Source organism: Stenella coeruleoalba, assembly GCF_951394435.1.
Source record: "Stenella coeruleoalba genome assembly, chromosome: 7".
NCBI lineage: Eukaryota > Metazoa > Chordata > Mammalia > Artiodactyla > Delphinidae > Stenella > Stenella coeruleoalba.
In genome coordinates this window covers 78812579-78829092 of record NC_137153.1, presented here as the reverse complement: position 1 = coordinate 78829092, position 16514 = coordinate 78812579, and the positions used below count along the sequence as shown (strand labels likewise).

The 16514-nt window shown below is 39.9% G+C and overlaps 1 long non-coding RNA gene across 2 annotated transcripts in view; it reads right to left on the bottom strand.

Annotated features, from left to right (window-relative positions):
- LOC307188971 overlaps positions 1-16514 on the bottom strand; it is a 363612-nt gene that overhangs the window by 32581 nt on the left and 314517 nt on the right. For both annotated transcript variants that reach the window (XR_013829086.1, XR_013829087.1), the window contains exon 8: positions 2630-2699. This is a non-coding gene — a long non-coding RNA (uncharacterized lncRNA). The remainder of the gene's footprint in view (positions 1-2629; positions 2700-16514) is intronic.

The window sequence follows — 16514 nt, the reverse complement described above, 5'->3', positions numbered from 1 at the left end:
AGTGATATCTAGAGATCAAACTTTACCACAAATAAGATAAATTTGATATTTTAATGGAATTAGACTCTTTTTTTCTCCTTGCTTTCTTTTATGCCACGAAAAGTTGATAGAAATGGACTTTTCAGAAAGAACTATTTGTTCTAAAGAGCAAATCCAAGCCCCCAACTTCTCATAACACTTGAAAGTTTGAGATTTCAATTTTTTCTGTTAAGGTTTCAAAACTCTAATTCATAAGGGTACAATTTCAAAAATGCCCTTATCCTTAGCGGTCTCTATAAGAAGAAAGTTTCCCAAATGTAAGAACACTGTGTCCTAAGATGCAGACAGTAGATCAATTTCCATCTTCCACAGTAAACCCCAGGGGAGAGAGCCCTCCATTGGTAGCCTGGACAGAAGTAAGATCCCTTTCAGCTACAGCCAGATTCTTCTGCCACCCTGAATCTTCAAACTTAAGAGAAGTGGCCAGCATAGAATGATCCAGGCCCAGCCTTCTAAATGTATTATAATTGTTAACCCTGTAAACCAGGCTTGTGTAGAGAAATACGATCCAGTGCATGAAATATTTCTCTAACCATGACACCATCTCTTTAAAAAATAACTTAAACGCCAAAAACTGAGATATTTTAATGAACTGAGTCCAGGCAATTTTTTCCAAGTCTGTTTAGCCCAGCATCAAACTCTGAGTCTGACAGCACCAAGCTACATGGTTCTTGAGGGACCTCAATGCCTGAGTGAGTCTCCCAAGGTGCCTCACCAACTCCCAGGGCAAGACTCAGGCCCAGGGGATGAGAGCTCCATTATTCCAAGTCTGCACAATCACACATTTTTTCCATAAATCCTTGGTCTCAAGGGACTACCTTGCAAAAGGAAAAGCCAATTTAATAAAGAAAAGACAACAAAGAAAATCCTCTTTTCATCACACTGTATGCTCGAGACACCTTTCATGGTGAGAACTGCTAAACTGAAACCACAGATAAAGAGGTCTTAAATTTGTTCTTTATGGAAGTAAGGGATTTGTCCATTTTTTCCCCAGTAAGCAACTAATAAGTTTCCACTCTTCACCAGACACTAGGCAAAGCTCTGGGCTACAGTCAGGAAAGAGCCTTGCTCTCTGCCAGCAGTGCACACTGCTCTGGAGGAAACGCATGTGTAGTTTCCTCCAGTATCGGGCAGAATAAAACACACATCAAATATAAAGCCCAAGCAAAATACTACAGGCACCCAGAGGTAATAATGATAACGATAATGATGCTAGGGGTAATAATAAAATATTACTAATATAACAGCTCCATTTTTTTTTTTTTTTTTTTTTTTTGCGGTACACGGTGCCTCTCACTGTTGCGGTCTCTCCCATTGCGGAGCACAGGCTCCGGACGCGCAGGCTCAGTGGCCATGGCTCACGGACCCAGCCGCTCCGCGGCATGTGGGATCTTCCCGGACCAGGGCACGAACCCGTGTCCCCTGCATCGGCAGGCAGACTCTCAACCACTGCGCCACCAGGGAAGCCCTAACAGCTCCATTTTTAAAGAACAGGTCCTCTGCTAAGTGATTTATATACATTGTAGTAGAGTCTTCGTGACAGTTCTATGTGACGGGTACTATTTTTGCCTCCATTTCACAAATATGGAAACTGAGGCACGCAGAGCAAGGAATGCCCAAGTGGGTTTCAAGCAGGCAGGACAACTTCACAGAGGATATAAGCCATAGCCTAGGAGGATAAATGGGATTTAGATAGATGGAGTAGGAAGAGGGGAGAGACGGAAGGCAGCTCAGGATGAGGAAAGAAAGAGTACATGAAGAACTAAGTTAAGCAAAATTAAAGGGATGGTTGTGCTGAAAATGGAAGGAGGGCAGTGTTAGAAGTGACATCCAGTATTTAAAACAGTTGGAACCGTACCACACACCCAGCAGACCCTCAGCAAACGCAACGTTGTGAGGTGAAGTAATGAATGCATTTATCAGCACCAGACTCACTTTCAGTTCCATGGGGCCGCGTTAAATGACACTTGCTTCTTGCCCATGCTGCAGGCAATTTTATTATTATTTTTGATTTCTTAACCTGTTTCATAATTCCTTTCCTTTCTCCTATAAGCTGAAGGGAAATGCAATCACAGGTGAGCAACAGGCTAGGATACGAAACAAAAGTTTTAAATGTGAAAGAGGAAAAAAATCAACCTTGTCAGCACATCGGCAAAACTGAATGAAAGTTGGCATGCAGTGACAGGAAGAGAACGTGGAGGGTAAATGAAAGACATAAAACATCCTTCCAGTGACAGGAGAAGTAAACTAATCTTTGGTGAACACCTACTTCATGCCAGCACTTTCCCTACATCGTCTCTCCAAACTCTATCCACAAGGCACTATGATTCCTATTTTACAGACGAGAATACTCATACTTACAAATGTGAAATTCTTACCTGAAATCACTGCAGTTAGCAATGGCAGATTCCACTTATGAAACCTTGTCTACCTGATTCCCAATCCTATGTTCTTTCTACTATGATGTATTGTATCCACAAGAACTAACAGTCAATCGGGGTCTTATTTTAATTATCTCTCTCTCTCCCTCTCCCCCCGCACCTAAATATATTATATAATATGATGTATTTGATAAATATTTTTTACTTACTCAAAACCATGAATAAATATTGAATCAGTCAAGCTTTATGATCCCATAGCAAGTCTTCATGCGTAAGTACCTGAGAAACAGTCATGAGAAAAACAGAGATATAAGAATGGCTCTATTTGCCAATGTGTTGGTATATTAAAAGTATGAAAACAATTGTAAACACTAATAATAATTAAATAATTTTAGTACTTTCAGTATTTTAAAAGGTTGTCTTTAACTTAAAGTGGTTAATCTTTCAAAAAACTGGAAAAGGTGTTTGATAGTGGGGAAAGAACCAAAGATCAAAGCTGAGAAATACAGAATTTCCTGACTACATGCAAGGCTGCCTATGACCTTCCAACCACTGCCTTCTGAGCTGTCACTCTTCCTACAGATTCTAGTGATTAGCCAAAATGTTATTTTCAGAAGATAGAGAAAACTAAGACTTTATCTAAACAGAAAGCTTTGCCACTGTTTGATTTAAAATTTCACTCAAAAGCATTTAGAATTGGTTTAACTTTGTAACTGGAAAAGCAGCAAGAGTGTGATGCGATTGATTAAACCATATGAACAGAAATGATAGATTTGCGCCCTTCATCTGATACTAATCATGCCGTATGTCAGTGCAGGGCTGTGTAAATTTCAAAGCGGTTATATATATTTATCTTTGCAATGGATTTGGTCAACATTCCTCTGGAGTAAATAGTATAGGAAAAAGAATCAGCATTTTATGTTAAGAAAACTTGAGGCCTGGAGATATTAAGCAGCTTTCCTACAGTCTCAGAGTTTGGGAGAAGTTAGTAAGGACTGAACTTCTTGTCTCCATAAATCCTAGCCTGGTGTTTGTTCTGCTGCTCTAGTATCTCACGACACCAGTAAATGCACTACAGATCCCACATTCCTCTTGAGGATTCTATAGCAACAGAGAGGATTAGGACCTGAGACTCTGATTCCTTAAATGTGCCAGGGGATTCTTTGATCAGAAATTTGGGGAAACTCCAACCATTTGGTAAATATGGAGCAATATATTGCAGAATAGTTTTCTTTGGAAATTCAAGCCCACATTAATTGCAGTTAATATTTCTTTAATATTCCTAGAGATAGTGTAAACAATTGAATCAAAAGATGAGTTATTTCAGCTCATGGTTCCAGGGCAAATAATAGAATATGATTAAAATGTTGTTTAAGAGTAATGTTTTAAAAAACAACATAGTGTGATCATAACTGCAATAGGTAGAGAAACAAGTCAAGAGAAAAGTATTATTCTGGGTGAATGGATTAATACTTTACTTACAGTGAGTATACATATAATTAAAAACACAGTTATCTTTAATTAAATACCATCAAGCAAGAGAAAAAAGTAGGAAAGATAGCTACAGAACTGTGAACTCTCCTAGAGCTACACTTAAAAACTCAGTTTCCACCCTTGGCACCTCCTGACGTGATTCTCTTGGTGACTGCCTAGATGTTTATTTGATAATGATGAAAATCAGGGAGTCATGAGTTGTGCATAATGGCTTCCCACAATTCACTTATTCACTCATTCAGCAAGTATTTTTTTTTTTTTTTTTTTTTTTTTTGCGGTACGCGGGCCTCTCACTGTTGTGGCCCCTCCCGTTTCGGAGCACAGGCTCCGGATGCGCAGGCTCAGCGGCCATGGCTCACGGGCCCAGCCGCTCCGCGGCATGTGGGATCTTCCCAGACAGGGGCACGAACCCGTGTCCCCTGCATCGGCAGGCGGACTCTCAACCACTGCGCCACCAGGGAAGCCCTCATTCAGCAAGTATTTGTTGAATTCTTACCACATAGCAGGCCCTGTGCTAGAAGCTAGTTTTACAAGGTGATGCAAACTCAGGATCTTTTCTCCCAGGGTTTATAATCTAACGGGGGTTGTAGAAGAGTAAAGTGATAACAGGAAATAAAGGAGCTATGAGTACATAGGAAGGGAATCTACTCAAATCTGGGGGCCAGATTTCAAGTACCATTTCAACTTAGAAGCGAAGATAAATAGGAGTTGGTCAGGTGAAGAGTGAGGGAGAGACTGCTCCAGGTAGAGGAGATATTTGTGCAGCATGCTGTAAGTGAAACAGAGCCTGAATCTTTCATGGAACTAAAAGAAATTTAGTGTATGAACAGCAGTTTGTCAGGAGGAGAGTGGAATGAAAACAGGCTTAAAAGGTAAGCAATGCTAGATCATTAGTATTCTGGACATAAGGATTGTAAGCAGTACAGAGAGATATGATCAGGTTTGTGTGTTTCAGACACATCACACTAGCTATTATATGAAGAATGATTTAAGGAAGGAATATATGGAGTTTCACCAGGAAGATTTTTTCATAGTTCAGGTGAGATATGGACTGGAATAGTAGGAGTGAGGATGGAGAGAAGTAGGTATTTTCAAAAGAAACACCAGGACTTTGTGAGTGATTATACATAGGAGTAAGAGAAAGGTGGGGACCAAGGAGAATGTTTAACTTTCTGACTTGAGTAACTGAGTCAGTGATTGTTCCACTTCCTATTTCTTGAGTAGGGAACATAGAAGAAAAGCATGTTTGAGGAAGCCGATAGTGATCTTGAGGGACTCATGGTATATCCAAGTAGAATATTCAGCAGGCCGCTTTATATATATATGAGTCTCTGGGCTGGAACCATACAATTAAGAGGCATCACAAGAATTCTATGCTGCAACTAAAAAGAGATAAGTTTCACCCTTTTAAAAACTGTTGATCAAATGGAAGAGGCTGCAGTAGACACATGGTTGTAAAATCTAAAAATAGGCCATCCCACTCCCAGATTAAACTCATCAACTAGAAAGGGGAAGTTTCGTTTGAATAGCTTGACTTTAATCAAAGGGCCCAGGCTGATGGAGGGAGAGCTGGTCCTGAGTATAGGGTCTGGGTCTCTCCTGACCCCATTTACCATGGCACTCTAGGTATGTCTCTAGGGAAAGAGCTGCATAAAAGCTTGAAATGCAATTGTTGGTTATTAATAGCTATAGAATGAAGATCCCAGGCCTACTCTGGCATAAGGCTCCTGAGACTGAGTGTAATGCTAGGAAGAGTAAAGACAGTCATCAAATTACAAGAGAAGAGAAAAAAGAAGAAAGAAACAAAAAAGAACTACAAAAACAACCAGAAAACAGTTAACAAAATGGCAATAAGTACATACCTATCAGTAATTATTTTTTTATTTTTATTTTTTCACATCTTTATTGGAATATAATATCTTTACATTGTTGAGTTAGTTTCTGCTATGTAACAAAGTGAATCAGCTACACGTATACAAATATCCCCATATCCTGTCCCTCTTGCATCTCCCTCCCACCCTCCCTATCCCACCCCTCTAGGTGGTCACAAAGCACCTAGCTGATCTCCCTATGCTATGCAGCTGCTTCCCACTAGCTATCTGTTTTACATTTGGTAGTGTATACATGTCAATGCCACTCTCTCACTTCGTCCCAGCTAACCCTTCCCTCTCCCCATGTCCTCAAGCCCATTCTCTATGTCTGTGTCTTTATTCCTGTCCTGCCCCTACGTTCTTCAGAACCTTTTTTTTTAGATTCCATATATATGTATTAGCATACGGTATTTGTTTTTCTCTTTCTGACTTACTTCACTCTGTATGACAGACTCTAGGTCCATCCACCGCACTACAAATAACACAATTTCCTTTCTTTTTATGGCTGAGTAATATTCCATTGTATATATGTGCCACATCTTCTTTATCCATTCATCTGTCGATGGACAATTAGGTTGCTTCCATGTCCTGGCTATTGGAAATAGTGCTGCAATGAACATTGTGGTATATGACTGTTTTTGAATTATGGTTTTCTCAGGGTATATGCCCAGTAGTGGGATTGCTGTGTCGTATGGTAGTTCTATTTTTAGTTTTATAAGGAACCTCCATAGTGGCTGTATCAATTTACATTCCCACCAATAGTGCAAGAGGGTTCCCTTTTCTCCACACCCTCTTCAGCATTTATTGTTTGTAGACCTCTGGATGACGGCCATTCTGCCAGTGTGAGGTAATACCTCATTGTAGTTCTGACTTGCATTGTTCTAATTATTAGTGATGTTGAGCATCCTTTCACATGTTTGTTGGAAATCTGTATATCTTCTTTGGAGAAATGTCTATTTAGGTTTTCTGCCCATTTTTGGATTGGGTTGTTTTTTTGATATTGAGCTGCATGAGCTGCTTTGCCAGTTGCTTCGTTTGCAAATATTTTCTCCCATTCTGAGGGTTGTCTTTTCGTTTTGTTTATGGTTTCCTTTGCTGTGCAAAAGCTTTTGAGTTTCATTAGGTCCCATTTGTTTATTTTTGTTTTTATTTCCGTTTCTCTAGAAGGTGGGTCTAAAAGGATCTTGCTGTGACTTATGTCATAGAGTGTTCTGCCTATGTTTTCCTCTAAGAGTTCTATAGTGCCTGTCCTTACATTTAGGTCTTCAAAGCATTTGGAGTTTATTTTTGTGTATGGTGTTAGGAAGTGTTCTAATTTCATTCTTTTACATGTAGCTGTCCAGTTTTCCCAGCACCACTTACTGAAGAGGCTGTCTTTTCACCATTGTATATTCTTGCCTCCTTTATCAAAGATAAGATGACCATATGTGCATGGGTTTATCTCTGGGCCTTCTATTCTGTTCTATATTTCTGTTTTTGTGCCAGTACCATACTGTCTTGATTACTGTAGCTTTGTAGTATAGTCTTAAGTCAGGGAGCCTGATTCCTCCTGCTCTGTTTTTCTTTCTCAAAATTGCTTTGGCTATTTGGGGTCTTTTGTATTTCCACACAAATTGTGAAATTTTTTGTTCTAGTTCTGTAAAACATGCCATTGGTAGTTTGATAGGGATTGCAATGAATATGTAGATTGCTTTGGGTAGTATAGTCATTTACACAATGTTGATTCTTCCAATCCAAGAACATGGTATATCTCTCTATCTGTTTGTGTCATCTCCAATTTCTTTCATCAGTGTCTTATAGTTTTCCGCATATAGGTCTTTTGTCTCCTTAGGTAGGTTTATACCTAGGTATTTTATTCTTTTTGTTCCAGTGGTAAATGGGAGTGTTTCCTTAATTTCTCTTTCAGATTTTTCATCATTAGTGTATAGGAATGCAAGAGATTTCTCCGCATTAATTCTGTAACCTGCTACTTTACCAAATTCATTGATTAGCTCTAGCACTTTTCTGGTAGCATCTTTAGGATTCTGTATGTATAGTATCATGTCATCTGCAAAGAGTGACAGTTTTACTTCTTCTTTTCCAATTTGGATTCCTTTTATTTCTCTTTTGTCTCTGATTGCTGTGGCTAAAACTTCCAAAACTATGTTGAATAATAGTGCTGAGAGTGGGCAACCTTGTCTTGTTCCTGATCTTAGTGGAAATGGTTTCAGTTTTTCACCATTGAGAATGATATTGGCTGTGGGTGTCATATATGGCCTTTATTATGTTGAGGTAAGTTCCCTCTATGCCTACTTTCTGGAGGGTTTTTATCATAAATGGGTGTTGAACTTTGTCGAAGCTTTTTCTGCATTTGTTATCATATGGTTTTTATCCTTCCATTTGTTAATATGGTGTATCACACTGATTGATTTGCGTATACTGAAGAATCCTTGCATTCCTGGGATAAACCCCACTTGATCATGGTGTATGATCCTTTTAAAGTGTTGTTGGATTCTGTTTGCTAGAATTTTGTTGAGGATTTCTGCATCTATGTTCATCAATGATATTGGCCAGTAGTTTTCTTTTATTGTGACCTCTTTGGTTTTGGTATCAGGGGGATGGTGGCCTCGTAGAATGCGTTTGGGAGTGTTCCTCCCTCTGGTATATTTTGGAAGAGTTTGAGAAGGATAGGTGTTAGCTCTTCTCTAAATGTTTGATAGAATTCGCCTGTGAAGCCATCTGCTCCTGGGCTTTTGTTTGCTGGAAGACTTTTAATCACAGTCTCAATTTCAGTACTTGTGATTGGTCTGTTTATATTTTCTATTTCTTCCTGGTTCAGTCTCAGAAGGTTGTGCTTTTCTAAGCATTTGTCCATTTCTTCCAGGTTGTCCTTTCTGTTGGCATATAGTTGCTTGTAGTAATCTCTCATGATCCTTTGTATTTCTGCAGTGTCAGTTGTTACTTCTACTTTTTCATTTCTAATTCTATTGATTTGAGTCTTCTCCCTTTTTTCTTGATGAGTCTAGCTAATGGTTTACCAATTTTGGTTAACTTCTCAAAGAACCAGCTTTTTGTTTTACTGATGTTTGCTATCGTTTCCTTCTTTTTCATTTATTTCTGATCTGATAGTTATGATTTCTTTCCTTCTGCTAACTTTGGGATTTTTTTGTTCTTCTTTCTCTAATTGCTTTAGGTGTAAGGTTAGGTTGTTTATTTGAGATTTTTCTTGTTTCTTGAGGTAAGATTGTATTTCTATAAACTTCCCTCTTAGAACTTCTTTTGCTTCATCCTGTAGGTTTTGGGCCATCGTGTTTTCATTGTCACTTCTTTCTGGGTATTTTTTGATTTCCTCTTTGATTTCTTCAGTGATCTCTTGGTTATTTAGTAGCATACTGTTTACCCTCCATGTGTCTGTACTGTTCACTATTTTTTTCCTGTAATCGATATCTAGTCTCATAGCGTTGTGGTCAGAAGAGATACTTGATACGATTTCAGTGTTCTTAAATTTATCAAGGCTTGATTTGTGACCCAAGATATGATCTATTCTGGAGAATGGCCCATGAGCACTTGAGAAGAAAGTGTATTCTGCTGTTTTTGGATGGAATGTCCTATAAATATCAATTAAGTCCATCTTGTTTAATATGTCATTTAAAGCTTGTGCTTCCTTATTTATTTTCAGTTTTGTTGATCTGTCCATTGGTGAAAGTGGGGTGTTAAAGTCCCCTGCTATTATTGTGTTACTGTTCATTTCCCCTTTTATGGCTGTTAGCATTTGGCTTATGTATTGAGGTGCTTCTATGTTGGGTCCACAAATATTTACAATTGTTATGTCTTTTTCTTGGATTGATCCCTTGATCATTATGTAGTGTCCTTCCTCGTCTCTTGTAACATTCTTCATTTTAAAGTCTGTTTTTTCTGATATGAGTATTGCTACTCCAGGTTTCTTTTGATTTCCATTTGCATGGAATATCTTTTTCCATCCCCTCACTTTCATTCTGTATGTGTCCCTAGGTCTGAAGTGGGTCTCTTGTAGACAGCATATATCAGATCTTGTTTTTCTATCCATTCAGGCAGTCCGTGTCTGGTTGGAGCATTTAATCCAATGACCATTAAGGTAATTATTGATATGTATGTTCCTATTACCATTTTTGTAACTGTTTTGGGTTTGTTTTTGTAAGTCTTTTCTTTTTCTTGTGTTTCCTGCCTAGAGAAGTTCCTTTAACATTTGTTGTAAAGCTGGTTTGGTGGTGCTGAATTCTCTTAATTTTTGCTTGTCTGTAAAGGTTTTAATTTCTCAGTCGAATCTGAATGAGATCCTTGCTTGGTAGAGTAATCCTGGTTGTAGGTTTTTCCCTTTCATCACTTTAAATATGTCCTGCTACACCCTTCTGGCTTGCAGAGTTTCTGCAGAGAAACCAGCTGTTAACCTTATGGGGATTCCCTTGTATGTTATTTGTTGCTTTTCCCTTGCTGCTTTTAATATTTTTTCTCTGTATTTAATTTTTTATAGCTTGATTAATATGTGTGTTGGCATGTTTCTCCTTGGATTTATCCTGTATGGGACTCTCTGTGCTTCCTGGACTTGCCTATCTCCTTTCCAATATTAGGGAAGTTTTCAACTATAATCGCTTCAAATATTTTCTCAGTCCCTTTCTTTTTCTCTTCTTCTTCTGGGACCCCTATAATTCGAATGTTGTCCCAGAGGTCTCTGAGACTGTCCTCAATTCTTTTCATTCATTTTTCTCTATTCTGCTCTGTGGTAGTTATTTCCACTATTTTATCTTCCAGGTCACTTATCCATTCTTCTGCCTCAGTTATTCTGCTATTGATTCCTTCTAAAGAATTTTTAATTTCATTTATTGGGTTGTTCATCATTGTTTGTTTGCTCTTTAGTTCTTCTAGGTCCTTGTTAAACGTTACTTGTATTTTCTCCATTTTACTTCCAAGATTTTGCATCATCTTTACTATCATTACTCTGAATTCTTTTTCAGTTAGACTGCCTATTTCATTTGTTTGGTCTGGTGGATTTTTGCCTTGCTCCTTCATCTGCTGCGTATTTCTCTGTCTTCTCATTTTGCTTAACTCATGGTGTTTGGGGTCTCCTTTTCACAGGCTGCCGGTTCATAGTTCTCATTGTTTTTGGTGTCTGCCCCCAGTGGGTAAGGTTGTTTCAGTGGGTTGTGTCAGCTTCCTGGTGGAGGGGACTGGTGCCTGTGTTCTGGTGGATGAGGCTGGATCTTGTCTTTCTGGTGGGCAAGACCATGTCCAGTGGTGTGTTTTGGGGTGTCTGTGAACTTATGATTTTAGGCAGCCTCTCTGTTAATGGGTGGGGCTGTGTTTCTGTCTTGCTAGTTGTTTGGCATGGGGTGTCCAGCAATGGAGCTTGCTGGTCGTTGAGTGGAGCATTGAGACAGAAATCTCTGGGAGAGCTCTTGCCAATTGATATTACGTGGGGCCGGGAGGTCTCTGGTGGTCCAAAGTCCTGAACTTGGCTCTCCCACTTCTGAGGCTCAGGCCTGGTTGGAGCACCAAGTCAGCCACATGGGTCAGAAGGAAAGGGAGGAAAAAAAAAGAAATAAAACAAAAATAAAATAAATTTATGAAAATAAAAAAATTTTTAAAAATATTAAATTAAAAAATTTTTAAAGTAATAAAATAAAAAAGAAGAGAGCAAGCAAACCAATAAACAAATCCACCAATGATAACAAGTTCTAAAAACTAAACTAAGATAATCATATAAATCAGAAACTAGTCAGTCGCATATAGCAAACCCCAAGTCTACAGTTGCTCTCACAGTCCACCGCCTCAATTTTGGGATGATTCGTTGTCTCTTCAGGTATTCCACAGATGCAGGTACATCAAGTTGATTGTGGAGATTTAATCTACTGCTCCTGAGGCTGCACAGAGAAATTTCCCTTTCTCTTCTTTGTTCGCACAGCTCCTGGGGTTCAGCTTTGGATTTGGCCCCGCCTCTGCGTGTAGGTTGCCTTCTGACATCGGTTCTTCGCCCAGACAGGAGAGGATTAAGGGAGCAGCTGATTAGAGGACTCTGACTCAGGCTGGGGGAAGGGAGGGGTATGGAATGCAGGGCAAGCCTGCGGCAGCAGAGGCTTACGTGACGTTGCAACAGCCTGAGGCGCGCTATGTGTTCTCCTGGGGAAGTTGTCCCTGGATCACGGGACCCTGGCAGTGGCAGGCTGCACAGGCTCCCAGGAGGGGGTGTGTGGATACTGACCTGTGCTTGCACACAGGCTTCTTGGTGGCAGCAGCAGCCTTAGCGTTTGATGCCCGTCTCTGATGTCCGCACTGATAGCCACGGCTCGCACCCATCTCTGAAGCTCGTCTAGGTGGTGCTCTGAATGCCCTCTCCTCGCGCACCCTGAAACAATGGTCTCTTGACTCTGAGGCAGGTCCAGAGTTTTTCTCAGACTCCCTCCCGGCTAGCTGTGGAGCACTAGCCACCTTCAGGCTGTGTTCACACAGCCAACCCCTGTCCTCTCCCTGGGATCTGACCTCCGAAGCAGGAGCCTCAGCTCCCAGCCCCCACCCGCCCCGGCGGGTGAGCAGACAAGCCTCTCGGGTTGGTGAGTGCTGGTTGGCACGGATCCTCTGTGCGGGAATCTCTCCGCTTTGCCCTCTGCACCTCTGTTGCTGCGCTCTCCTCCACTGCTCCAAAGCTTCCCCCCGCCCATCCCCCGTCTCCGCCAGTGAAGGAGCTTCCTAGTGTGTGGAAAGTTTTCCTCCTCCACAGCTCCCTCCCAGAGGTGCAGGTCCCGTCCCTATTCTCTTTTTTTTTTTTTTTTTTTTTGCGGTACGCGGGCCTCTCACTGTTGTGGCCTCTCCCGTTGAGGCGCACAGGCTCCGGACACGCAGGCTCAGCAGCCATGGCTCACGGGGCTAGCCGCTCCGCGGCATGTGGGATCTTCCCGGACTGGGGCACGAACCCGTGTCCCCTGCATCGGCAGGCGGACTCTCAACCACTGCGCCACCAGGGAAGCCCTGTCCCTATTCTTTTGTCTCTGCTTTTTCTTTTTTCTTTTGCCCTACCCAGGTACGTGCCTTTTGGGAAGTCTGAGATCTTCTGCCAGCATTCAGTAGGTGTTCTGTAGGAGTTGTTCTGTACGTAGATGTATTTTTGATGTATTTGTGGGGAGGAAGGTGATCTCCATGTCTTACTCCTCCACCAACTTGACCGTCCTCCTCCAGTAATTACTTTAAATGTAAAATGACTAAATGCTTCAATCAAAAGACAGAGAATGACTGAATGGATTGAAAAATGTATATATGCTGCCACAAGAGACTCACTTCAGATCTAAAGACAAGCACAGACTGAAAGTGAAAAATGGAAAAGGGCACTCCATTCAAATGGAAATGAAAAGAAAGCTGGGATTGTAATACTAATATCAGAGAAAACAGAGTTTAAAACGAAGACTGTAACAAGAGACAAAAAAGGACATTATATAATGATAAAGGGATTGATCCAACAAGAAGTACAATTGTAAATATATATGTACCCAACATAGGAGCATCTAAGTACATAAAACAAATGTTAACAAGCATAAAGGGAGAAATGGACAGTAACACAATAATAATAGGGGACTTTAACATCCCACTTATATCAATGAATAGTTCATCCAGACAGAAAACCAGTAACAAAACACTGTCCTTAAATGACACATTAGACCCAATGAACTTAACAGGCATATATATATATATATATATATATATATATATATGTAACATTCCATTCTAAAACAGCAGAATACACATTCTTTTCAAGTGCACATGGAACATTCTCCAGGATAGATCACATACTAGGCCACAAAAGCAGCCTTGGTAAATTTAAATTAAAATCATATCAAGCATCTTTTCTGACCACAATACTATGAGACTAGAAATCAACCACAAGAAAAAAAAACTGCAAAAAACACACATACATGGAGGCTAAACGATAAGCTACTAAACACCCAATGGGTCACTGAAGAAATCAAAGAAGGAATAAAAAAATACTTGAAGACAAATAAAAATGGAAACACAATAATCCAAAATCTATGGGACACAGCAGAAGCAGTTGTAAGAGGGAATCTTATAGCAATACAGCCTACCGCAGGAAATAAGAAAATCTGCAAATAAACAACCAAAACTTACACTTAATGGAAATAGGAAAAAAAGAACAAACAAAACCCAAAATTGGTAGGAGGAAAGACATTGTAAAAATCAGAGCAGAAATAAATAAAACAGAGAGTAAAAAAACAATATGAAAGATTAATGAAACTAAGAACTGGTTCTTTGAAAAGGTAAACAAATTGATAAACCTTTAGCCAGAGTCATTAAGAAAAAGAGAGAGGGCCCAAAACCATAAAATCAGAAATGAAAGAGGAGGTATTACAACTGACATCACAGAAAAACAAAGGATCATAAGAGACTACTATGAACAACTAAACGCCAATAAATTGGACAACTTAGAAGAAACTCATAAATTTCTAGAAACATACAATCTCCCAAGACTGAATCAGAAAGAGAGGATATGAACAGATCAGTTACCAGTAATGAAATTGAATCAGTAATCAAAAAACTCCCAATAAGCAAGATTCCAGACCAGAGTCTTCACAGATGAATTCTACCAAACATTTATTGAAGAATCAATACCTATCCTTCTCAAACTATTCCAGAAAATTGAAAAGGAAGGAATGCTTCCAAACTCATTCCACAAGGCCAGCATCAGTCTGATACCAAAGTCAAACAAGGACACTATAGAAAAGAATATTATAGGCCAACACCACTGATGAACATAGATGCAAAAATCCTCAACATAATATCAGCAAATCAAATTCAGCAATACAGTAAAAGGATCATACACTGTGATCAAGTGGGATTTATCCCAGGGATGCAGGAATGGTTCAACATACCCAAAGAAATCAATGTGATACACCACATTAACAAACTGAAGAATAAAAATCATCATTATGATCATGTAACTATATCTTTGCTTCAGGCATCTACTTTAGGGTGAACCCAAACTGAGCAGAACCCAGGAAGTCTTTAGCACATACTAGAATTTTAGATTTTTCTCTATGAAAATTACCTGGGAGGTATCTATTCTATGGTGCCAATAAGAAATATAATAATAATAATAATAATAGTAATAATGGCTAGAATTTTAAGAGGGAGTACTCTATGCCAAGCACTGAGCCACACGCTTTACATGGATTTGCTCCCAAGACAAACCATGTGAGATAAGAGCTATCATTACCCCTGTTTTACAGATGAGAAAACTGAGATTTAGAGGCCTGACACTAAGTGTCCAAAGTTATGAAGTTAGCAAGTGTTAGAGCAATCTATATCCAGGCAAGTTTTATCCCTGTATCTTAGGCAAAGGGGTAAGATTAGCACCCACGTAAGAAACTGGATAAGTTTTGGGGGAACCTGGGAACAGTCACATAAGTAGGAGGCAAACCCACTTGCTTGACAGTTGGTTGACTGAGTGGGCAAGCCCACAGAGAGGAAAGGAGTACCAGTGTCCAGTTGGCCACCCTGGCCTGCGTTAAGAGCAACACTCTTCCCAGGGAGTCTGTGTTTAACATAAAAATAAACAATCCAAATGTAAATTGCAGTCCCCACAGTGTCTTCCTCCTTTTTTTCCTTTTGGGATATAAAAAGCATCTACAAACATATGCTCCTGCTGCCTTTTTCTTTGTGGCCTGCTCCACAAAGACACTTTAAAAAACGACAGCCCACGGTCTTTTTCAGAGCCTGCATCTCTGGTTTGTCACTTGGCAAAGGACAGAAATATTCCATGCGTGGCTGAAGGTGGTGCCAGGAGAAAGCATGGAAGATTTATTCTTTGGCTGCTCAGGTTATATATTAAAGAGGGACTAGGGTTCAAAAAGGAGCTTGCAGCTCTGCACATCAGAGGTGTCCACTTCCGCTCAGTGTTGAGTTAAACTGAACCTTGTGTGGCCACAAGGGAGGAGTGTCACAGGTCACTTTTAGCAAGAGGGTCCTGAAGAGGGACCACTGTGCTTCCTCCCACACCACTTCCTGGCTCTTGGGCTACCGCCAATATAATTAGTATTAATTACAATGCTGTGGCACTTCAAATGTCAATTTCAGTCTGCGACTTAAAGAAAAGCAAAACCCCACACATTAAAGCAGTCAGAAGAATTTTTAATTTGGTAAAGGCGCGAGCCCCTCTTTGAGGTTCCAGATCTCTGCTGCAATTGCTACTACAGCAGGAAACAAGCAAATGAATGAATAAGAACCTGGGGTGTTTCCTTTCCTCCTTGGAAATCTTTATACCAAAAAAGTAGCTTTTTGAATACAGTTTAGGTACTGGGTCATACAGTGAATCCTTTTGGGTGGCTTTTTTGTGAACTCAGTATAATAACCTAAACAGACAGCAATATTACGATCTGAATACAAAAGGGTTTATGCCAGCTAGAGAGTCAGCACAGGGTTTCTGAATGTATGAATGACGTACCTACAGCTTGCTGCCTCTCAGCAAGTCTTCTGAATGTGAACTCTTGAAGCCTAGGAAGAATTTCCCAGAGAACTAAATGACGTTTGCATATTTGAGAAGGAAAATGCTAATAACTGAACTGAACCTAACTGAATTAAATATTAAGTCTAACTGGTAGCAGTAAATTATATTCCAATGTTTTCCAAAGATTAATGTATAATTTCACAACTATTTCTGCAGTGGACTCAAATAACCTTTAAAAAATATGGTAATCACAGTTTTCTTCCTGAA